Below are 25,425 nucleotides of genomic sequence, written 5' to 3'. Positions count from 1 at the left end.
CAAGTAACATGAAAATTTATAAAAGTTGAATTAAGAAATATGTTGAAAGCAGGAGATTCTGGAGGAAATTCTTATTATGTCAGAAAAAAAAAATATCTCTCAGCATATACTTACATGTCATCGATAGAGGTTGTGGAGACTGAAAGTCTACATGAATTTTGAAAGGGATTAGACAGGTTAATGAGGCATAGCCCGACTGATGTCTTTTGAAACCAACAATTTGGATACAATTTCTGAAGTAGGCAACCCTTAACAGATGATTGCTGGAAATTGAGAACGTATGCCAGAGAGAGATTATATATCATCTGGTTTTCAGTTTAGATTAAAAAATGGAACTGCCAACTAATTCGCTAGAGTGGAATTCATGTTCTAATGCAATAAGAAGTCTAAATTAATATTTACTATTTTTTGATTTACTAAATATTTACTATTATTTACTGTATTTTATAATATTATTTACTAAATTCTATAATATTTAATATATTATTCTTATATATAATATATATAGCTATATATTACAGAACTATATGTTTGTGTAATTATGTTTGTAATAGATATATTGTGATAATTGAATATGCAATTATATATTATATACGTCATATATTGTAGTAAATAAATCTTTTTGCTTGAAAGACAGCTTGGAGACTGAGTTTGGGCTCACTGTATTTTTATTTTTATTTTTTTTTCTCTAAGCTGAAATTCTTTATTTATTTATTTATTTATTTATTTATTTATTTTAAAATTTGAAATAGTCCTGTTTCTTGTAAGGAAATTCTGCAGAATATGGTACTGATAGAAGCACTATTTTCATTTGTGTTCTTTGCAAGATGATATTGAAGTTTGAGGCAATTCTGAAAGGTCAATACATTTCAGAATCATACAGATATTGTACCATCATCTAGAGTGTTTGAACTTACCTGAATAATACTCTGGTCTTAGATAACTAATTCACAGAAATACAGAAATACTTTTTTGCCTAATATGGGATTCTTAAAAAATCAGATTTAGAGAGCTAAGATAAAACATCTCATTATTTGTGGTGTGATACAATACTCAGGATATATGAACACACTTTTACAGAAGAAACTTTAATTAACTAGGGAAAGTCTCTCCAAAACCATAATCAACATGATTTTCTCTGCCTCAGAGGCAGGCCTCTGAACATCACTTTGCTCTGCTGTGTACAGAAAAAAATTTGTTAGGATATCTGAGTCCTAAAAGGGCTTCATAGCATTTCACAATGTTGGGAAGGATTCTTTTAAAGAATAGAGCAGTTTCACTGCAGCCCTGAAAGTTTGATACAGAATTGGGACACATCTTACAAAATGCCATCATTCAAGTCATGAATACTAAATCTTATTGAAGACCATGTGATTTTCTTTCTTCCTTTAAAACAGAAAGTTTGTAAATAGTAAAAATAAATCTTTCAATATGGTGGTTTTAACACTGGTAAGTAGCTAAGATCCACCACAACTGCTCTCTCACCTCCTTCCTCAAAATAACAGAGAAAGAAAATGAAGAAATGTTCAAGGATTGTGATAAGGACAATGAGTTTGCTCCCCAGTCACCATCTTGGGCAATAGAGTCTCAGCATAAGGAAGATGAATGTAATTTATTACCTATTGCTAAAAGCAAACCAAAAACATCTTCCCTCCTCCCCCCCATCCACCCTCTTCTATCTTCCACCCTAGCAGTGCAGAAGTACAGTATCCAACCTGTTGTTTTCTGCATTTGTATTGTTATAATTTTTTTAAAAGTTTTTGTCTAGCTTCTCTTATATCAGTATTTTTCATTTAATATTTTTTCCTTTATTATTCAGATGTTTTCACTGCATGGGTAGAGATAAGGGGTATCAGTTTTTACAGGTACGTGAAATAGGCGTGACTGCTTTGTAAAAAACATAACAAAAAGACCACGATGTGCACCTTGTACATCTAACTGGTGAATCATATTTCTGAAAATAGAATGCATATGTCTCCTTTTTTTAGGTTTTCATTATGCATTTCTAAGCTTTTATTCAATTATAATCATAGAATGCATGGAAAATTTTTATTCAATTATTACTAGAACCATGTTTTACATGGCTTGCATTTTGACATATCCAGCCTTTAAACCAAATAACCAAGTAGAAATAATCACATTCAGTACATCTTTTTGAATAATATTTGTACTGCTCAAGCTATCAGTCAACATTTGATGTTGCTTTTTAAATGAAGGTGGTAAATCTGCTAGAAAAGCAACACAGCAAGCTGTAAGCAATCAATGAGACTTCTGGAGTCAAAAATAACTTCTTGGTTAATAGATAGCCCAATCAGTGGAAAAAGTCATGATTCTCACCAACAAAGATGAACTAATAACAGAGCTCAAGATTGGAGTACTGGCAAAGGTTGGCAGAGAGGTTGTGGAGTCCCCTTTTCTTCTCCTCCGGAGGTTGTGGAGTTCTCTTTCTCCTTCTCACTTTTCTTAGAGTGCAAGACCTCTTGATTCCCATATGTAAGAAATTAAGCAGGGAAGACAGGAAAACAGCATGGCTAAGTACTTGTTGGTCAAACGAAAGTGTAAGAAGCAAATGCACAGGCAGTGGAAGCCAGGACATGTGACCTGGGAAGAGAACAGGGACACCATCTGACTGCATAGGAATGGGATCAGGAAAGTCAAGGCACAATTAAATCTGAACTTGGCAAGCAATTCAAAGAATAATAAGAAACAACTTTACAGGTACATTAGCCATAAAAGGAATACTAAAGAGAGTGTACTTGCTCTGATAAACAAATAGGAAAACTGGTGACAACAGACACGGAGAAGACTGAAGCACTCAACATATTTTTACTTCAGTCTTCACTGAGGATCACTTTTTCCATATCTCACAAGTCTCTCAAGCCCCTAAACCTCAAGGCAGGAATTGGGGGAGTGAAGTCCCTTCCACTGTAACTGAGCATGACTACCTGATGAACCTGAACGTATGTAAATCTACAGGGCCCACTGAGATGCATTCACATAGAGTAAACGGTCTGATGTGCCTGGAAAAATCATGGAAAAAATCCTCCTAGAAGCAATGTCAAGGAACATGCAAGACAAAGAGGCAAGACAGCCAGCATGGTTTCATCAAGGGTAAATCGTGCCTGACCAATTTGGTGGCTTACTACGATAGAGTGACTGCATCAGTTGTCAAAGAAAGACCTACCAATGCCATGTACCTGGACTTTTGCAAGACCTTTGACACAGACCCACATGACATGCTGGTCTCCAAATTCTAGAGATACAGATTTGATGGGTGGACCATTCAGTAATAAGGAATTGGCTTGAAGGTTACACCCAGAGGGTGGTGGTCAATGGCTCTATGTGCAAGTGGGGACCGATGAGGAGTGGTGTCTCTCTGGGGTCTGTCCTGGGACTGATACTATTAATATTTTTATCAATGACATAGTACGATTGAGTGCACCCTCAGAAAATTTGTAGATGACACCAAGCTGAGTGGTTCAGTTGATACAAGAGAAGGAACGGATGCAATCCAAAGGAACCTGGACAAGCTTGAGAATTGGGCCCTTCTGAACCTAATGAGGCTCAACAAGTCCAAGTGCAAGGTGCTGCACCTGAGTCGAGGCAATCCCAGACACGAGTACAGACTGGAAGAAGAACTCATTGAGAGCATCCCTGCAGAGAAGGACTTGGGAGGTCTGATGGATGAAAGGTTTGACAGGAGTTGGAAAGCCAACTGCATTCTGGGCTTCATCAAAAGAGGAGTGGCCACCAGTTGGAAGGAGATGATTGTTCCCTTTTCCCCTGCCCTTGTGAGGCCCCACTTAGAGTACTGCATCCAGGTATGGAGTCCAAAGCACAAGAAGGATGTGGAGCTGTTAGAGCGGGTCCAGAGGAGGGCCGTAAAGATCAACAAGAGGCTGGAGCACCTCTCCTACGAAGAAAGGCTGAGAGCTGGGGATGTTCACCCTGAGGAAGAGAAGGCTCCAGGGTGACCTCACTATGGCCTTTCAGTACTTAAAGGGAACTTATAAAAGCATGGATTTAAATTAGAGGTTAGGAGGAAATTTTTGACTCAGAGGGTGGTGAGGCACTGGAAGAGGTTTCCCAGAGAGATTGTGGATGCCCCATTCTTGCAAGTGTTCAGGCTGGATAGGACCTTGCCCAACCTGATGTAGTGGGTGGCATCCCTGCCTCTGTCAGGGGTGTTGGAACTAGATCCAACTAGTCCCTTACAACCCAAGCCATTCTATTACTGTATGATTCTATGAAACAGTAGTGGTCCCAGTATGGACCACTACTGTTTAATATCTTTATTAATGACACAAGCAGTAAGATTGGAAATGATACCAAGCTGAGTGGTGTAGTTGATACAATAGAAGGAAAGAATGCCATCCTGAGGGACCAGGACAAGCTCAAAAATGGGCCTACATGAGCCTTGTGACATTCAATAGGGCCAAGTACAAAGTCCTGCACCTTGATCAGCGCAATCCCAAACTTCAGTAGAGACAAGGGGATTGGATAGACTGAGAGTAGCCATGTGGAATATGACTTGGAGGTACTGCTGAATGAAAAATTGGACATAAGCTATCAGCGTGTGCTTACAGCCCAGAAAGCCAATTGTATCTGGGCTTGCATCAAAAGAAGTATGGCTAGCAGCAGGTCAAGAAAGGTGATTTTGTCCTTTGCCTTCCCCTCCCCCTTGAGAAATATCTGTGAAGAACTTATAGAAGCCTTACAGTATCTGAAGGGGGCCTACAGGAAAGATGAAGAGAGAATTTTTACAAGGACAGGTAATGGTAGGACAAAGGGGAAAAGTTTTAAATTGAAAAAGCATAGAATTAGATTAGACATTAGGAATCCTTCCTTACTGTGAGGAGGTGAGACAATGGAATTGACTGCATGGAGAAATATAGGATGCACCTTCTCTGGAAGTGCTCAAGATTAGATTAGATGGAACTTTGGGAAGCCTGATCTAGTCACTGTCTATGTCAGGGGGTTTGGAACTAGACGATCTTTTGTTCCAACCCAAAACATTAATTTTATCAGAAACTACAAAATATATCCTCAGCTTTAACAAAACTTCTAAAGCGTGTATATTTTATTTTTATTATTTTTATTTTTATTATTTTTATTATTTTTATTATTTTTATTATTTTTATTATTTTTATTATTTTTATTATTTTTATTATTTTTATTATTTTTATTATATTTGCCGAGGCGATCGGCTCCGGGGCAGACGCGTTCTGCAGCGGAGCGGGGGATCGGGCCAGGCAGGGCTAACTTTCCCGCATCGAGCCGACTTCAGGGAGCCGCCAGGAGCCGGCAGCCCTCGTGAGGGAGGCTGACGAGGCGAAGGCGGAGCCAGCAGCGCCCCCTCCCCAGCCGTTCAAAAGCAGCCCCTAGGGAGCGCGAGCGACCAGGAGCGCGGCGAACAGGGCGGGCAAACAGGGCGTGGCGCGTCAGAAGGGAGTGGCGCGGCAGTTAGCGCGGCAGTTAGCGCAGGCAGGGCGAGCAGGAAGGGCGGAGAGCTACCCCCGCCCATACGAACACCTCCTTAACGACAGCCGTTAGCTAGGTGATAATGGTCTCCACCAGGCACGGAGCGCTCTGCAGGAGGTCGGTACACACCCAGACCGACTGCCCGTTAAAGAATGCAGAGGTTCAGGTCACGGGATGCAGGGAGTGTCAGAGCCTGTTCCTGCCATCGGCAGGAGGCAGAGACGCTGCGTGTGTTAGGTGTGAGCAAGTGGATGACCTGATCCGCATGGTGGCGGAGCTCAAGGAGGAGGTGGAGAGGCTGAGGGCCATCAGGGAGTGTGAGCGGGAGATAGACTTCTGGAGCAACTCCCTGCAGGGCCTCAAGGAGAGGTACCGGGGTGAAACACCCCAAATGGGGGTGGACACCCTGCCCAGTCGCCGTCGGGCAGAGGGAGGGGATCTGGGAGTTGAGGAGGAATGGAAACAGGTCCCTGCTCGACATCGCAGGCGATGCCCTCCTCTTCCGACCCCACCTTCCCAGGTGCCCTTACAAAACAGGTTTGAGGCCCTGGAGAATGAGAGATCAACAGCAACTGAGGAAGAGGTAGAAAGTGTTCCCAGGAGGATTCCTAGGGTGAGGAGGTCAACTCCACGCGTCAGGACTGCCTCCACCAAGAACGAAAGAAGGGTGATTGTTGTGGGTGACTCTGTCCTTAGGGGAACAGAGGGCCCTATTTGTCGGCCTGACCCTACCCGTAGGGAGGTCTGCTGCCTCCCTGGGGCCAGGGTCAGGGACATTGCCAAGAAGGTCAAGCGCCTGGTACGGCCCACTGACTACTACCCGCTATTGGTCTTTCAGGCTGGTAGCGATGAAGTAGCAAAGAGAAGTCCGAAGGCGATCAAAAGAGACTTTAGGGATTTGGGGCGACAACTTAGAGGTTCAGGCGCGCAGGTTGAGAGCCTCTGGGTAAGGATCAAGGGACGAACGAATAAAGGGGATGTCGTTGTGGGAGTCTATTACAGACCGCCTGGCCAGGACGATAGCGCCGATAACTTATTCTTTACAGAACTAAGAGAGGCCTCGAGATTAACTCCCCTTGTCCTTATGGGGGACTTCAACTTGCCAGACGTTAACTGGGAGTGCCACACGGCTGACACGAGCAAGTCCAGGAGGTTCATGAAGCACCTAGATGATAACTTCTTGGTGCAGGTGCTAACGGAGCCAACTAGGAAAGGTGCCCTCCTAGACCTGTTGCTAGAAAACAGAGAGGGTCTGGTGGGAGATGTGGTGATTGGTGGCCGCCTCGGTCATAGCGACCATGAAGTGGTTGAGTTCAAAATTTACGGTGACAGAAGGAAAAGTGCCACCAAAACCTCATCCCTAGATATGGGGAAGGCGGACTTCAGGCTGCTCGGGGAACTAGTCAGCAAGGTCCCCTGGGAAGCTGCTCTTGAAGGCCTTGATGTCCACCAGTGCTGGTCACTCTTTAAGCGATGCCTCCTAGAAGCACAAGATCAGGCAATTCCTAAATATCGCAAGTCAGGCAGGCGTGGCAGGGGGCCGTCGTGGCTGACCAGGAACATTCTTATGGAGATTAGGCGGAAACAGAGAGTGTTTCGCTACTGGAAGGAGGGCCAGGTGACATGGAAAGAATACAGGGATGCTGCTCGTGTTTGTAGGGAGAAAATTTGTGTGGCTAAAGCACACCTAGAGTTGAAGCTGGCTGTGTCTGTGAGAGAAAATAAAAAGGGTTTTTTTAGATATGTGAATGGAAAAAGGAGAACTAAAGAATACATAGGGCCGCTCCTTGACAGGGAAGGTCTTCTCACAGACGATGACATAGGCAAAGCAGAGACGCTTAACGCCTTCTTTGCCTCTGTCTTCAATGCCGATGATGGGCTTCGGGACCCAGGGTGCCCCGAGCTGGAGGACCGGGACGGTGGGGATGACAAACTCCCAACCGACCCTGAACGTGTGTGGGATCTGCTACTCCACCTGGATCCCTACAAGTCCATGGGTCCGGATGGGATTCATCCCCGGGTGCTGAAGGAGCTGGCGGACGTCATCGCGGAACCTCTCTCAATTATTTTTCAACGATCCTGGGAGTCTGGAGAGGTCCCGGTAGACTGGAAGCTGGCAAATGTTGTGCCGATTTTCAAGAAGGGTCAGAAAGAAGACCCTAGCAATTACAGGCCTGTCAGTCTCACGTCAGTGCCTGGTAAAATCATGGAGAAGATGGTTCTCGAACGTATTGAGGCGCACCTGGGGGACAAAGCAGTCATTGGTCCCAGCCAGCATGGGTTTGTGAAGGGTAGGTCCTGCCTAACTAACCTGATTTCCTTTTATGATAAGATCACCCGTATGGTGGACCAAGGGAAACCAGCTGATGTGATTTTTTTGGACTTCAGCAAGGCTTTTGACACGGTTTCCCATAGGATCCTACTGGACAAAATGTCCACCATACAGCTAAATAAAAACATCATACGATGGGTGAGCAATTGGCTAACGGGCAGGGCCCAAAGGGTTATGGTGAATGGGGCTGCGTCAGGCTGGCGGGCGGTCACCAGTGGGGTCCCTCAAGGCTCCATTTTAGGGCCGGTACTTTTCAATATTTTTATAAACGATCTGGATGTAGGAATAGAAGGCATTTTGAGCAAGTTTGCTGATGACACCAAACTTGGAGGAGTTGTGGACTCGAATGAGGGTGGAAAGGCCTTGCAGAGGGATCTGGATAGGTTGGAGAGCTGGGCGATCGCCAACCGCATGAAGTTCAATAAGAGCAAGTGCCAGGTCCTGCACCTGGGACGGGGAAACCCTGGCTGCACGTACAGACTGGGCGATGAGACGCTGGAGAGCAGCCTAGAAGAGAGGGATCTGGGGGTCGTGGTAGACAACAAGTTGAATATGAGCCGGCAGTGTGCCCTGGCAGCCAGGAGGGCCAACCGTGTCCTGGGGTGCATCAAGCACGGCATCGCTAGTAGGTCAAGGGAGGTGGTTGTCCCGCTCTACTCTGCGCTGGTGCGGCCTCACCTCGAGTACTGTGTGCAGTTCTGGGCACCACAGTATAAAAAGGACATGAAACTGTTGGAGAGTGTCCAGAGGAGGGCTACGAAGATGGTGAAAGGCCTGGAGGGGAAGACGTACGAGGAACGGCTGAGGGCACTGGGCCTGTTCAGCCTGGAGAAGAGGAGGCTAAGGGGAGACCTCATCGCAGTCTACAACTTCCTCGTAAGGGGGTGTCGAGAGGCAGGAGACCTTTTCTCCATTAACACCAGCGACAGGACCCGCGGGAATGGAGTTAAGCTGAGGCAGGGGAAGTTTAGGCTGGACATCAGGAAGGGGTTCTTCACAGAGAGAGTGGTTGCACACTGGAACAGGCTCCCCAGGGAAGTGGTCACTGCACCGAGCCTGACTGAATTTAAGAAGAGATTGGACTGTGCACTTAGTCACATGGTCTGAACTTGGGTAGACCTGTGCGGTGTCAAGAGTTGGACTTGATGATCCTTAAGGGTCCCTTCCAACTCAGGATATTCTATGATTCTATGATTCTATGATTATTTTTATTATTTTTATTTATTTTCATTTTCCATAATTACTCATTACTTGTTTTATATTTGATTGTCTTCTTGCTACTTAAGAGACACTGTGCAAACAGTGGAACCCAGGGACTCTAAAAAATTTAATAGTGTTCATTAACACAATGCATCCCCTAAAAATCTAAAGACATCTGAAGTAGAACAAGGAAACAACTCAATGAAGATCACAAATCAAACCAGCAGAGCAGGTTTTATGAATCCTTATGTATGCAAAATGTCTATGAAATTGATATTTAAATGCATTTAAAGCAACAAAACAACTTCAAATCCACTTTGTAATGACTCATTTAGGAAAAAAGTGAAATACATGCATATTTTAAAAATGACTTTAATCTAACCTGGGTCAACAGACTACTATGTTGTAGCCAGAACTGCTGCTATAGAAGAGCATTAGTGATGTTTGTCTTCTCTAATTGTTCATTTATAAACACATTTATATTTCTCTTAAATTTAAATTTAAAATTATATGGTTTGTAATGACTGGCAGGGAAGGATAATTAGTGCATTTAAGTATTTTTTTCACTCTATTTAGTGAATGTACAGAAAATTGAATTTCATTTTATTACTTTTTTTTTTTTTTTTTTTTAGCCAGACAGATTACTGTAATCTCACTTCAGATACATTAGGGAGGCATATTCATCTCTCAAACTAACTATAACATTGTATTTTAACAGGTATTTAAAAAAATCTGATTTTTTTTTAAGACATATTTCATCTGGCTATGCATTGCTGTAAGCAGTGGTGTAAAAAAAAGACAAGAATACTGAATTAAACACCTACCTGGCTTCTTTATTTTATTTTTTTTTTTTTTTTTGTCACTGATGTGGGTATATATATATATATATATTTTTTTTTTTTTCAGAAGAAAATAGCCTGTTTGGGGAACAAAAACAAACAAACAAACAAACAAAACCAAAAAAACTTTTTACACTTAAGTCTGGAAAAGTCTTAAAAAGCAGGCCTCTGTGAGAAAAAAAAAAAAAAAAAAAAAAAAAGAAGGAAAAAAAAGGGGGCAATTCCTAAGTGCTTTTCCTTCTGATGATGCCAAAAGTGTTAAAAACAAGGTAATTAATGAATTAATTAAAATAAACTGATTAAACCAACTAACTAACTAGCTAACTAAAAACATCAGCCTTACAATTGCTAAATGGTGGAAGGCAAAAAGCAAAAACATAGTTTTTGCTCACCTTTTTCTCACTGCATGTGTATTTTACCGTGTGTGTACTACACACTTTCTTTTGGCACTAAAGCTGCTTCAGGGATAATGCTTGCGGGCCATCACAACTCATGCTAAATTTACTATGCAAACTCGGTTTGAAAGGCATGAGAGACCTTCACCACAGATTTCAAAGTGAATTAGCATAATAAATGCAGTATAGGCTTTAAATCCGCCTTTTAGGGGAATATGACAGATGTGTAAGCCATTTCTATGGTAGAGTCTGCTCTGAATAATCAGAACTGCTCAGGAGCTCAAATTTGAGGTCATAGGAGGACTTGTAATAGCTAAAAGTGACAAAAAGAGACAAAAAATCTTTCTGTATCTTTTGCTTGCTTTTTGCATTAATTATTTTAATGACATATTGTTGATTGATTTATGCTTATTGTTGCAATGAGCTCCTTGGTCCATAGAAATCAGTTAAAACTTTAACATTGACTTCAATGCAACCACGTTTTCACCATGAACATTTTAGGCTGTGACATTTTTTTAGGGACCTTTGCCAATGTTTATAGGACCCAGATGGTGACTATATAGAAGGATTAAATTTTAATATGATTTTCTTCTGTGATTCTTTATAAGGAACAATGCAAGTTGCCCCCATATAACGTAAAGGATCATCTTGATGTTTAGTTTCTTAAGGCAGGCAGGCTTTTATTATCACTGATAAGTACTGTCTTGTCCCTGTCCTAAATCTTTTCATAATCTTACAGTTTCAGAAACAACAATAACAGCAAAACAAAACAGCAACAACAACAAAAACAATGGAAGGGATTTAAAAGAAGAAAAAAAAAGTGAAAATCTGCAGGTAAATACAGGAAAGTGAAGATTTTGTATAATGGTCTTGATGGAAAAAAAATGACATAGAGTGAGGATATATATAAATATTGATATGTTTATGGTATGTTAATCTACTTACAAATAGGAAAGCATGAGTCAATACTTCTTTCACTTAAATTACTGTTTGGTTTTAGCTCAAGATAACATCAAGAATTTTCACTATGAAAAGCTGCATTTTTATTTTCATCCTGTAACTACTAGAAGGTTTTGTGATTTTCAGGATATTTAATCTTATGATTCTAACAAATTCTGAATAGATTTGTTGATACCCAGCAGACAAAAGTCTGACTTTTCTTGTTTTACCACAAATTATGAAACTTTTCTAATATTCACTGTTTGTAAGTTCTTAAATTTTCCATGCAGTATCTCTTGGCTCACATATAATTTGCAAGAGGATGGATGAAAATGTTCCCATTTATTTGTCCATTGGTTACTTAAATGGTACAGTCAGTATTTTTCATTTCTGACTTAGGAAACTAACAAAAAATAAAGGAAAAAATGAGGGGGAAAATCCATTTATTGCTCTTATATTACATTTTCATTTGATTACTGTATATTATAGATTTCACACAATTTTGAGTTTCTGCTAAAACATGATTTGTAAAGTATAATTTTTGCCTTGACATGTCTAGTCTAGGCCAGTCATAACATATTGTCAATGCAGCAGGAAGGCAACCCACCATATCTAATGCAGATGCCTTAAAGAGACAGGGAAAATGTCTCTTTTATGAGGCCCAGCCCTCCACTGATTAGAAATTATTCTGAGATTAATCCCATCTTGAGTACATAAAGATGAAGATAGATGTTCAGTAGAATTTTTCAAATTTGCAAACTGATTTGATAGTTAAACTGCCTGTGAATGTTATAGAAGCAATCACTTAATTTGATAATGTAAACCATAAATGTGATCTGCATTTAAATATATTCTAATATCTGCTCTATAACTTTCAGTGTACTGTCTTTCCTTGACCTCCACTTAACTTTTATTTATAGACAATGAGTCAGTTTTGTCTTGTTCCACACTAAAGAACTGCATTTCATTTTGTGAGGATGTTCAGTCACATACCGAGTTACATTTTTGAAGTACAATTTTAACTTGCATATTTGAAATCCACACCACTTACGGGTTATGCAATTCAAATTTTGCTTTTGGCAAATGAGCATTCAAGCTGAAGGTATCTTTCATGAATTTTATCGCCAGTAAGACTCATTCACAGCAATATTGACAGAAAGCAAGCACAAAGAGGGTATGAAAATAGCTCAAATGAACTTACTTAAGAATATGAATTAATATTTATATAAATGTTTTACAACATTGTCCCACCTGTATTTTGGTATAAAAGAAAGTGATTACTTGAGGATGAGTTTTACATTTTTCTTTGGATTAGGAATGAAACATAAAGTATATGAAGCAAGTTAGAGGACATTTTCAGTGTCCCAGATGAAGTCAGACACTAATCTCTTTGTTTTCAGTTGCAATCTGGAGCTAAAAATCAGTGACAGGCTTTTGGAAAGCTCTCCCAAAACACATAGCTCCTCATGTTTCTAAGGTTGTTTAAAACAAACAAACAAGCACACAGACATTATATAGATATATGTCAGATAAACTTACTTGTTTGTGTAACAGTGATTGATAATGGTGAGCAGCTTTGTGTGATCTGTGTGATCAGCATGACTTTTATTACAGTGATGATATTACACCTTTCTAGGTACACAACAAAATTTCAGTTTCTCAGAGTTTCTCACACAACATTTTACAAGCTATAAAAAGCTGACATTTGAGCATCTTGAATTCAGATAGCAGGTGAAAAAGCTGGAAAAGAATTTTAGTCCTATATGGATTTAACTTGGGACCTCAGCAGAGGAAAATCCTATTTCTTTTTATTAGCTACAGGAGCCAGGTAACTAAGGAGAAAACAATCTATTATTTATCTTAAGATAATATGTTTTAATGTAACAACTTTTTTATTGCTACCATTTCCTATCTAAAGATACAGACAGGTCTCATGTTGTCTTCAGCTCCCCAAATGAAAGATGTTTAAAACATCCTTTTCAATGTCTATAAATCATGCCTCAGTCTTCTTGTCGTTCATTATGTTTCTTTCTGAAATAGTTTTGTCATAATCTCTAGAAAGAAGTCAGGCTGAGTAGTATTACCCATGGACTTGACAAGTCTTCTTTGGAGGTGAGCATTCATGAATGGTGATAGAGAGAAGGCCTGTTTTAGTTTGCTTTGAGTCTTTAATACAAACTAATTGTTTTCATGTTGTACGTCAGTTATGCCATGAAATAACATCTTTATCAGTACCAACGGCACCATCTCACATTGACTTGTTAGGTTTGGCAAGGGATGGTTATTTGATTCAGTTTGAGTTACTTACATTGTTGAATCCCACTTAAACTGGAAGTCACTATTCTCCCAATAAATTGTGATATTCAAATAAATGAGCTAGTTATATTAGTACAAATTAAAATAATGTATCTGATCTAACCTGCTTTACACTGTAGAAGCATGTAGGCTCCATTGGGAAAGTGATGAATTGTGAATGAGGTATTAATTTCATAAACCATTCAAATTTGGATGGAAGTTCTCATCTAATTAGGTCTTTCTTTATTTGTTCATCATAAGAGCTTCCAGAATGTTTAGGGGGAGCAAATAGCAAATTTTCTCAATGATTATAAGAAACCAACAAACAAACAAATAGATAAATAAATAAATATAACATATAACATATAGCATACCAGACATGATATATAAAACATGTACCATGTTCTATAATTTCACAAAATTAGAACAATTTTTTTCACTTGAGATTAACTTAATCTCTCTCTCTTTCTTTCTTTCTTTCTTTCTTTCTTTCTTTCTTTCTTTCTTTCTTTCTTTCTTTCTTTCTTTCTTTCTTTCTTTCTTTCTTTCTTCCTTTCTTTCTTTTTCTCTCTCTTTCTCTCTCTCTCTCTCTTTTTTTCTCTTTACCTCTTTTTCTCTCTTTCTCTCTTTATCTCTCTTTTTCTCTCTTTATCTTGCTTGCTTCCTTCTTGCTTGCTCCTTGTTTTCTTGCTTTTTTTTTTTTTCTTTCTCTTTTCCTGTTCCATAATGAAAAGTGTGCTAGTGAATAATCTGAAATTATAGCTTAAATGTGGAAAGAAAGGAAAGTAATTTTGTGTTTTGTGGGGATAGATGGAAGTGGGAAGTATGAAAGAACTCCAAATTCTGCATTAGTGAATTATGGAAACACCTCACCAATTTTGAAAAACAGCAAAGGGAGCTGAGAAGTGGGAGGCCACAAACAGATCCAGTTTCAAGAAGGACACACAGAAATTACTACTTTTGACGAGAAATTTACTAAATCAAGTATTTATGACTATAGTCTACCGTTGTCTAAGTGGATTTTTTTTCAAGGATGTAAATATTAGGAAAGTTAACTCAAAAAAAATCAGAATAGGGCAGTCCTGGAGTTAAGGCATATTGTCAAAATACTTCAGTTTTAAAAGTTACCACACATCTCATAAGCCATGACAGTTCTCTGTGTATGATCAGTTTTGGTCCTCGAAAAAAAAATGTAATTTACTGTAGTTTATACTCCTTCAATTAAGTGCTACAGGAAGCTGAATTACATGATTACAGGCTTACAGTATACATATAGGTATTTAATATGCGTTGGCTGATGTTTAGAAACTTCTTAAAATGAGGCAATGTGACTCTGAATCGACAGTCTATAAAGGCAAACAGTCTATAAAGGCAAACAGAACAACAGTAGAAAGTAAAAATAAAATTAATAATAATAATAAGGAAGATTATATAAAGATTTTATATATATATAATATATATATATATATATAAAATCTATATATATATATATATATATATATATATATATATATATATATATATATATAAAATTATGTTTGAGATAAACTGGTGCCATTCACATAGCCAGGGACTTTATGGCAACGTGCAAACGTGCTAGTATACAGATCTGATCTATGCAGGATCACTCAACTTTCATTTTTTTCAGGATTATTTTTTCAGGATTTTAGCTATGGAAATATCTCTTCAGTTGTTCAAGTGGTGTTAGTTACATAAAAACAACTTTGCAGTATCGAACCAGAGAAGTGTAACAGACATTTTACTTGCTTTGCAGGACCTATGCATATGATGCTAGTATTTATCTTGAATCTGATAGTGCAAGAGCTGCTGTGAAGGCCACCAGGTTCTTCATAGAAGGTATATTGTTCTTTTCCTTTAAAGGACTGTGAACTACCTCAATCAATTCAATCAAGGACCAGTAGGCAGAATGTGACATGAAAAAGTTTTTTATAAAAGAGAAGAGCTGATATCTCTTTTGTGGACTTTGAAAATAACTCATTTAACTCTTTCAAAGCATTTATAAAGTTTGGAAAATCTTTCCCAGCTGTACTCTTATTATTACTATATATATATTTTTTTCTGTCAGCAAGTCCAAGAGGTATAACTGAAGTATAGAATTTCAAGGTGTGGGTTTACCATTTTAGTTTGTTTTGGTTTAGTTTTGCTTTCAAATTCTGAAAGCTCTTGAATTTTGACAAAGTACTACTGATTTACAGAATAAATGCATTATCAATGATATTACATAAGGTTGCGTCAGTAAATTCTATTTGCAGAAAAGTTTGAGCAAAGATTATTCTCTGTTCTTTGTCACTTGGCAGAAGGAAGTGAAGTTCTGACTACAGTATCATGCAGAGAATTACTGGACAACTATTTAGGTTGGCTTCTCCAGTACATGAATGAACACCCATGAAAAATGAAGGAATGACTGATGAAGCTAGATGAGTTATGCTTTAGAAGTACTTTTTCCCCTATTTGCTGTAGAGAGCATCTATACAACTTAACCATATATGAATATCTACAGTGTGACATCTAAAATGAAGTAAGATGAAAATAAATTATGTAATTGTTTAATGTGTTTGTATTTACTTCTCATTGTTTTCTTAGAGCTGTACCATATTCCAGACACTCTACCAGAATATGCTGTTTCAGATTATCTTGTATGTTATCCTTTGAAGAAATACAGCTATGTGCAATGTTGTCCCTCTCAGATTTTTGCCTCCATGCTGGGAACCAATCTTTGTAAAAAATTTCAATTTGATAACCACTGACTGAACAGAGAAGAACATATAACAAATACCTAAAAAAAAACAGAATGCAATAAAGCATTTTGACACAGGCTAGATGAAAGAGCATTTAGTAAAGAGATTCAAGGTATATATGTATTTTATTTTTTTATTTTTTTAATTTCTAAACTGTCACAGAAGATAAGCAAGAAGATGAGGTCATATGATGCCAGTGGATCTGTTTCCAAGGCCAAGTCCAAAGAGAGCTGAAGATGAGGTTGCTTGAATTGTTTCATCAGCTGTTTCTTGTAGGTTTAGAAACATCCAAATGTTATTTTTCTCCAATTGCTCTCTACTGATGTAACATTTGTTAGACCCTGACCTAGTTTGTAGGTCACTGGTTATTATGAAAGAAAAATACATTTCAGTATTTCTTGATACAGTATGCTTTTAAACACCTATATTATTATATTTTTCTTTCTTTCTTTTTTTCTCTCTTTTGGTGGTGGTGATGGTGTTTTTGTTTGTTTGCTTGTCTTGTTTTGTAAACGTGTGTGTGCGTGTGTGTTCTGTGTATTCTGTTTAACACACTTTGTTGTCCCTAGCACCTGTTTTCCCTTTCCGCTTGACTCCCAGTTGATATCATCCTTCCTTCAAAATTAGGATGCCTTGGCATCTGCCCACAACAACGATCATTATTGTTAGCATGTATAATTAATGTTACTGTTTCATATAAGCCAAATGTTCTTTTGTTTTTTCCTATCCTCCAAAGAAAATACATCTTTACTATAGAAGGTAATCCCAATTCCATTTTAATGAAGATTAGAATGATCCTTTTCCTCCATTCTGCAAAACAGAGACAGTTCTACATGATAGTAAACTCATAACAGTTTGGCTGTTCAACTCAAAGACCTCAAGAGGCTGTGGTGGTTTTACTGTGCTGGGCAGCTAAACCCCACAACCGCTCTCTCACTCCCCCTCCTTTAGATGAGGAGGGGGAGAAGTAAAGCAAAGAACAACTCACGGGTTGAGATAAGGATAATTTAATTAAAGGGAAATAATTATAATAATTAAATAAAGACTACTATGAACTAAAAAATTTAACTAAGGGGAAATAAAAGGGAAAGGGGAAAAGGGAGGGGAAAAGGAAAAATAAAAAGAAGGGAGGAAAACAAACAAAATAAATGAAAGCTATATGGAAGTGCAGAGGAAAGAAATTACTCTCTACTTCCCACAAATGAGCGATGATTGACCACGTCCTTGAAGCAAGGCCTCAACGCACGCAGCCAGTGTTCGAGATGAGGACCACCGTCTTCTCAACAAGAGCCCACCCCTCCCCCCTTCTTCCTGTTTCCACCTTTTATTGCTGAGTGTGACATCACATGGTATGGAATATCCCTTTGATTGGTTTAGGTCAGCTGACCTAGTGATGTTTCTCTCCTCACTTTTTGCCCACCCCCTAGGAAGGTTAGAGAAAGGCGCAATGCTGTGCCACTGCTGCTCAGCAGTAGACACAACACTGGTGTGATAACACTGCTGTTCCAGCTACAAGTACAGAGTACGGCACTGTATGGGCTGCTGCAGGGAAAGTTAACATTCCAGCCAGACACAGTACAGAGGCCTGATCCTTTAGGCTGAGCTTTTTCACAGGGATACAAATTCACTTCCTAATTACATCATTAGGACCTGCGGATGTTTGATTCCTCTGACTAACTGGCTCAAGACCTCAGAAGCCATACACCTAAAATGTCAGCATTGCCTACTTTTGAAGTTTTTTGCTCAGATTAGTCATTGCAGATTGTCATCTACAAAATAAATTTCCTTTTTTTCCCCCTCATTTCACCTCCATAGTCTTTGAAGTAGTCTATACATGTCAGCTTTATTATAAAATGCACACAGACATATTTGGATATTAATCATTTAAATATGTTTACAACATAATTCCCTAAACAAAAAATTATTAACACTTTTATTTTTATTTTTTTATTGTATTTATTTTTTTTTTGGCAATGATGTTCCAGGATAGCTTTATTAATTACAAGAACCCTGTACCACATATTTAGTGTAGGGTTCAATCTGTTCAAGTCAAGCAAATGACTTACACCCACCTTTTATGTACCAAAGAATACAGTTCTGGTAAACTAATTCCTGGATCCTCTGTGCAGACAAGGGGAAAAAACAGGTGTCCTGGAAAGACTCCCAGAAGAAATCTGCAAATCACATAGATTGTGATCATAAATGTTCACAAGCTTGAAGAAAAGAATAATTAATTAAGAACTAAAGATAACATTTTGAAGGCTGTAGCCTTGAGGACTGAACAGCCCTCTTACACTGTTAAATGTTGTGAAATGTTGTGGAAAAATAACATTTGAATTTCTGTTTCTTTGCATTTAAATTTCAGTATCATTTGAGGGTTATTTTTCTGATGTAAGCTGGATATCTGATTTATCTCACATTCTTGAAGTTGAATACATTAAAAAAAAAAAAAAAAGGAAAAAACGAAGTGATAGTAAACAATGCATTACAATAGTATGCTTTGTGTTGGAAAGTATATAATACTTTTTGAAAACAAGAACTATATGGCCAGACAAGCATCTTGTCTGCAATGAAAGCAAAGCAAAAAGAGGAATTACTCACTACTTTCCATTGGCAGACAGATGTCCAGTTACTTCCTAGAAAATGAGGTGTTAACTTAAGTAACGTGCACTCGGTACTTCCAGTGCCATAGCCATGTACAACTCCCTATTCCTCCCCCTTTCCCTGAGCTTTCATTGTTAAGCATGACTTTATATGGCGTGGAATATACCTTTGGTCAGTTTGGGCTTTGCTTCATTGGATGCATTGGCCCCAGTGCAAACTCTTACCTTCTCTGAAGCTATGAGCATTTAGCAGAACAGGCAGAGAAAGCCTTGATGCTGTGCAAGCAATAGCCAACACACTGGTGTGTTATCAACAGTGCTTTAGACATAAATGCAAAGAACACAGGAGCTTCTGTGAAGAAAGTTAACATCCACACCTAATCCTTTAGAGATGTAAAAAGGAAGGAACCCTAGCCAAAGTCACTTGGTGACTTTAGGATAATGGCATCTGCTAAAACAGAAAAACTGTTCAGGCGCGTAAGATTATCCTATAACACTACAAAAACAAAACAAAAACAAACAAACAAACAAAAAACAAACAAAAAGCTACAAATTAACTATATTACAGTCATGACCATTACGAAATCTACTATGGGAACAATAAGCAGTGCCAATAATATCTAACTGCCGTCTTTTATGTTGTGGAAACATACGATAGGGTGGTTAAGGCCTCTTATTACATATCCAGAAGTCTGCCACTCTTTCATCTTGTTGAATAGTACACTGGCTGTTTCATTCTGAATGGGTACTCAGCCATTTGTCGTGAAGTTAAAGGATTGGTGTTAATGGGGTTGGTAGTGGGTTGACGGTAGTGGGTTGGACCAGATGGTCTTAGAGGTCTTTTCCGACCTTAATGATTCTATGATTCTATAATGCTACATGCTCACCATTTGGTTATCTGTTGTTCACCCAGCTACAGAATTGGTCTGTTTTCCATTTTCTTATATTTTTGTGTATCCCTTGTCCTGTTTCCCTTGAGAAGTTGTGTTAAGTCACATTTGGATGAGGACCAGACTCCACTCATTCACTTCCTCTTCTCAGCAGAACACAGGGACAAAACAGGATGAGATAAGGAGGGAGAGATTGTTTACCTTTTACTGTCAGGAGCAAAACTGACTCAACTTGAGGAAAATTAATATATTCTATTGCCAATTAAAGTAGATTTAGCTAGTGAGAAATAAACAGGCAGATATTAAAACTACACCATTCCCAGGCTCAACTTAACTCCTTCACCTAATGCCACCCCCCAAGTGGAGCAATAGTGGGGGCAAGGAATCAATCAGTCTATTTAGTCTATTTTATTTTTAGTCAATAAGAAAAAAAAAAAATCTAGTATCTATCATTTTCATGGTTACTTGGGTGCTGAGGTTGATAGTTGCAGATAAGGGTTAGACATATTATCACTGAATCACAGAATGTTATGAAATTTATTAGCATTTTGAGGTCTTCACTTGGAGGCAAGTGATGATAATGATGAGTGTTTCTTCCTCATCTTCTTTGGAACGTGTATGATGCTGATGTTGATAGTTTCTTCCTACTTTCTCCAAGGTTTGCTTGAAATCATCCTTTCCAACATATTTTATACCTTGATTTCTCTTCACTGATCTGAAACTCCACATTATTTTTAATTTTAAAACTCATGGTACATAGTACATGCTAGACACTTTTTTGTTGTCCTTTCACAAGCTAGGAATTAGTCATCTGCTCATTAAACAGTTCTTGTTGCAACTCAGCTAAGATAAATCTACAATAGATCCAAGACAAATCCAGGTAAAGCTAGCCAGTACCTGACCTGAGGTCTGTATTGTAGCTTATTAAAGGGCCTGTGGACTGTTACCAGCAATGACAACAGGGCTATCTATATTCAGAAGACTACAAATTACTACTCACAGTAATACACATGGAAGTAAAATAAATCAGACTAGTTTTTGTCTCTAAAGGGAGCTGAACTGATAGTTCTTTGTAGTAATGGGAATATAAAGGTATGGAAATTACTTCAGCAAGAAGAAAAACACATTTACACATCAAAAGACTAAGAGTAGGACATGATTCTTGATGACTTCAGCACTGGAAATTGTGCACGTTCCTCGTAAATAAACTGAGGACAAAGATAGTTAGCAATCGTACACATGCTTCTGTGATTGCTGCAAAAATATCTTCTGATCTGTCAGTATTAGACATCATGGTAATGTGATCAATGTCAGCAACATATGTATGTGAGAGCTTTAATAAGAATTCAATAAGCAAAATATAAGCATCTTATTTACTGTGAGAAATGTTAGAAACTGACTATGGAGAAGAGTTATGCAGTATTTTTAATGGGATGTATGTAGATTTCCACATACCTTTTTATTTTAAATTGTGATCTACAGAGACCAGCCAGATGAATTTATTTTAAGGGAAAAGGATGGTTATTAGTCACTTCATGATAACAGGTTCCTGAGAGTTAAACATAGTAAGTAAAGCAAAAATGAACCTAAGATTGTATAGAATTTGTTGGTATGAAGAAAAGGAAAGAAAGAGTTGGAAGTTTTGTATGCCTTATAAATTAATTATACACATGAGAAAATATCTCAGGGATACTATAGGTCAATTAGCTTATAGCTGATAAACAACCATTAACAGGCTCAATCCATGACTGAGCCTTTCTGACAAAATAAACAGAAAAAATGCTTTTTCATTATTATTATTATATATATATATATATATATATATTAATTTGAAATTCTGTATCTAAAATGGAAGGATGTCAAGAAACCTGAGAGAAGTGCCTCTAGATATAATACTGCAATCTTACCTATGAGCTGTAGTTCAAAAACAAAAGGTAGAGACATGGAAATCTCAAAGAAAGAGTTGGAAAACTGGTAAAATTTGACAAGAACAAAGAATGGACAAAAACTATGGACATATGAATAATACGTACTTTGTACTTAAAGATGCTGGAATTACATGGAGTGATTCTGTACACTGTCTCCAAGCAATCCCAGGGTGTTTGGTCATTTGACATCTGGCAAAGTTTTCACAGGAGGGAATGAGGAGTGCAGTGAGTCTGCAATGGTGGTTTCTCTGAGAATACACATGGGTCTGTCACCTTGTGAGACAGAGCCAGCTCCATCTATCTCCAAAAGGAACCTACCACTGAACAAAGGTTAGCCAATCAGCAATGCTGGTGGTACCTCTGTGACAGTATATTTAAGAAAGGGAAAAAATGGTGTGCAACATGAGATGTGAGAGGGGTGAGAAAAATGTGACAGAAACAATCCTGCAGATTCCAAAGTCAGTGAAGAAAGGTGGGTGGGGGTGTTCCAGGCACTGGAACAGCAATTCCCCTGCAGCCTGTGGAGATGACCATAGGGAAGCAAGCTGTCCCCCTGTAGCCCTGGACACAGGAATGTGTCAGAGCAGATATCCACACTGTGGCTGTGTGGATATGTTGTGAAGGAAGCTGCAGCCCTTAGAGAGCCTCTGAAGGAGCAGGCTCCTGTCAAGAATTGCAGCCCATGGGGGATCCATGCTAGAGCTCTACATCTTCTGTGCTTGAAGAACTACATCCTATGGGAAAGACTTACATTGGATCAGTTTGTGAAGGACTACATCCCATGGAAAAGAGCCTACATTCTAGCACGGGAAGGAAGAACAGACAGCAGAAACCCTGCCAGGGGCCAAATGAATTATCTTGTCTGGCAGTTATGAAATGACCACAATCCCCATTCCCTATCCCACTGATCCACTTAGGGGGAGGTAGTAGAGGAGTGATGAATGAAGTTGTGCCTAGGAATGAGGATGGGAGGAGGTACTTTTAGTTTCATTTTTGTTTCTCACTATCCTACTCAATTTTTAATTGATGATAAATTTAATTATTTTTTTCCCAATATTAGTCTGATTTGCACATCATGATAATTGGTGAGTGATCTCCCTGCTCTTATTTTGTCTCACAAGTTTTTTCATTGTATTTTCTCCCCTTATTCTGCTGAGAAGGAAGAGTGAGAGAGCAGCATGGCAGGCACCGGCAGCCAGTCAGTTTTAACCCAAAACAAGTTTCTTCATATATTGATATCTCCATAAATTGTAAATATATCTAATAAAGCTTGGTTGTGAGAAGATTGTCTGTGTCTTGGTTGTTGACTGTTCATTTAACCTCATCTAATATGATGAGAAATACATTAGAATAATAGTGATCTAACCAAAATAATGAAAAAAAAAAACAAAAACAAAAAAAAACATTACAGAAATGTGTTATAATGATCTAAGAAATTCAGGAACATGAATCACAGGTGAACAGCTGAGTGAAAGGACAGGAAAAGAAGATTTAGAGATACAGGTCATACTTCCAACTTACACATTTTTATTCTAATTTAAGACCCTTAAACTGTCAGTTGACTGAATAAAGTCCCATTTAGGATAGACAGTGAATCAATTGATCCAGTAATTATCTATCTACCTATTTGCATATATATTTATTTTAGTAAACATCACTTTGTAACCATAAATTTGTGTGTAATAACATCACACTCAAAAGAAGAACAAACAAACAAACAAAAAACACTAGTAAGACCTTTGACTCCTTTGACTCCCATTGTTGAAGGACATTTTGATTACACTGGTGCTGCTATTTAGTCTGTCACAAAGAGGGATCCAGCCTTGGTGACACTGGATAGCAGAGCAGAGAAAGCTATGGATTTTCACTATGGATTTTCAGCAATTGCCTATATATATATATATACATATATATATATATATTATTCAGGCTGTAAAATGCTCCTTTCTACACCATGGAGAGTTATATTGTAGCTCGGTAATATTGGATATTGCAATTTTATCTCATTAAATTGTCATGGAATTTATTTTTCCTAACTAGGGCTTCTAAATGATAAACACTCTGTATTTCCTCAGTCGTCATTGAAATAGTTATGATGAATTATACTTTTAAAAAGTTATTTCTGTTGGTTCTGATTTTTTTTTTTAATTTATAAACAAAATTTAGGATTTGTTGACAGATGTTGATTTGTTTAAGATGTTGACATCAGATTATATCTTTCTAAATTTCTTTCTCCCCACATCCTGGAAACAAGTATATGACACAACTGGATCTAGCAAATTTAGTAAAAGTTAATAAAATGTAACAGTGCTAGCTTCATTTTGCATCAGACAAAAAGTAGAATGGAACTCAGTCCATTTCCATGTCCATTTCATATTCAATGATGTTCAATTTGACATAATTTTCTAATAATGAAAGTTCTTAACAGTCAGGATGGGATTCATCTCTCTTAACTTGCTAACTATATCTGAACTAGTCATGCTAGGTCCCTGTACAGTTAGTGGATAGAAATAGTGACACAGTCCATATAAAAATCTATATATTCAGTGCTGATAAAGTGCATTGTACCTGAAAATTCCTATTACTCTCTATGGACTATGAAGGGAGCTCATAGTGATCAGCTCAGATAAAGATATGTAATCTGCAGACATCTAATTTTATATATATATATATATATATATATATATATATTAGGAAAGAAAGGAAAAAAAGCCACCTGCCACATAACTTCTGTTTGCCTTTAATACTTTGAAAGTGTTCCTATTGAAAATAACGATAAAGCTCCCATGACTTTGAGAGGATTATTTGGCCCATGATATTATTCACAGATTGAAAGGTCTTCAATGAGAAAAGAGGAAGACATAAATTACAGCAAAAGATATGTCTATAGAGAAAAATAACACAAAAGATTCTGATTAGGACTGACTTTAGCTCTTAGTTTTCATGCTGTAACTCAAATGAAATGTAATGAAAAAATTAGTCTGTTCTGTTTACACTTGCTTGCCAAAATGTAGATAGTTAGTTAAAGGAACAGCTGTTGTCGCTGTACACAAGCTGCTCTTTAGAAATTAATTGTGATTATTAACAATAATCCTGACCTGGGTCACAGACGCAATGACTTTAGTTCCATTCTAGATATTAATCAGCCTAGTCTTTTGTCCCTCTTCTTCCTGAGACTGTAAAATCAAGATGTCTTCTTTTCTTTCTTTCTTTCTTTCTTTCTTTCTTTCTTTCTTTCTTTCTTTCTTTCTTTCTTTCTTTCTTTCTTTCTTTCTTTCTTTCTTTCTTTCTTTCTTTCTTTCTTTCTTTCTTTCTTTCTTTCTTTCCTTCTTTCCTTCTTTCCTTCTTTCCTTCTTTCCTTCTTTCCTTCTTTCTTTCCTTCTTTCTTTCCTTCTTTCTTTCCTTCTTTCTTTCCTTCTTTCTTTCCTTCTTTCCTTCTTTCCTTCTTTCTTTCTTTCTTTTTTCTTCCTTCCTTCCTTCCTTCCTTCCTTCCTTCCTTCCTTCCTTCCTTCCTTCCTTCCTTCCTTCCTTCCTTCCTTCCTTCCTTCCTTCCTTCCTTCCTTCCTTCCTTCCTTCCTTCCTTTCTCTCTCTCTCTCTCTCTCTCTTTCTCTCTTTCTCTCTTCTTTTTTTTTTTTTTTTTTTAATTTTTATCTCTATGAGAACAAATGAGATATTTGGTGAGATGTAGGAGGGAGTTCAAAAGTTTTCCACAGTAGAATGAAATTGTGAGTTATTTCAGAATGCATCCTGGGTGTAGCCCAGG

The 25,425-nt window shown here is 38.0% G+C and overlaps 1 long non-coding RNA gene across 1 annotated transcript in view; it reads left to right on the top strand.

Annotated features, from left to right (window-relative positions):
• Positions 1-25,425, top strand: part of LOC137850108 (uncharacterized) — a 308,777-nt gene that overhangs the window by 271,646 nt on the left and 11,706 nt on the right. The window contains exon 2 of the long non-coding RNA XR_011092267.1: positions 17,123-17,617. This is a non-coding gene — a long non-coding RNA (uncharacterized lncRNA). The remainder of the gene's footprint in view (positions 1-17,122; positions 17,618-25,425) is intronic.

This window comes from Anas acuta, chromosome 1 (assembly GCF_963932015.1).
Source record: "Anas acuta chromosome 1, bAnaAcu1.1, whole genome shotgun sequence".
NCBI classification, from domain to species: Eukaryota; Metazoa; Chordata; class Aves; order Anseriformes; family Anatidae; genus Anas; species Anas acuta.
The sequence above is the reverse complement of the archived record's forward strand: the minus strand, read 5'-3'. Positions and strand labels throughout refer to the sequence as shown.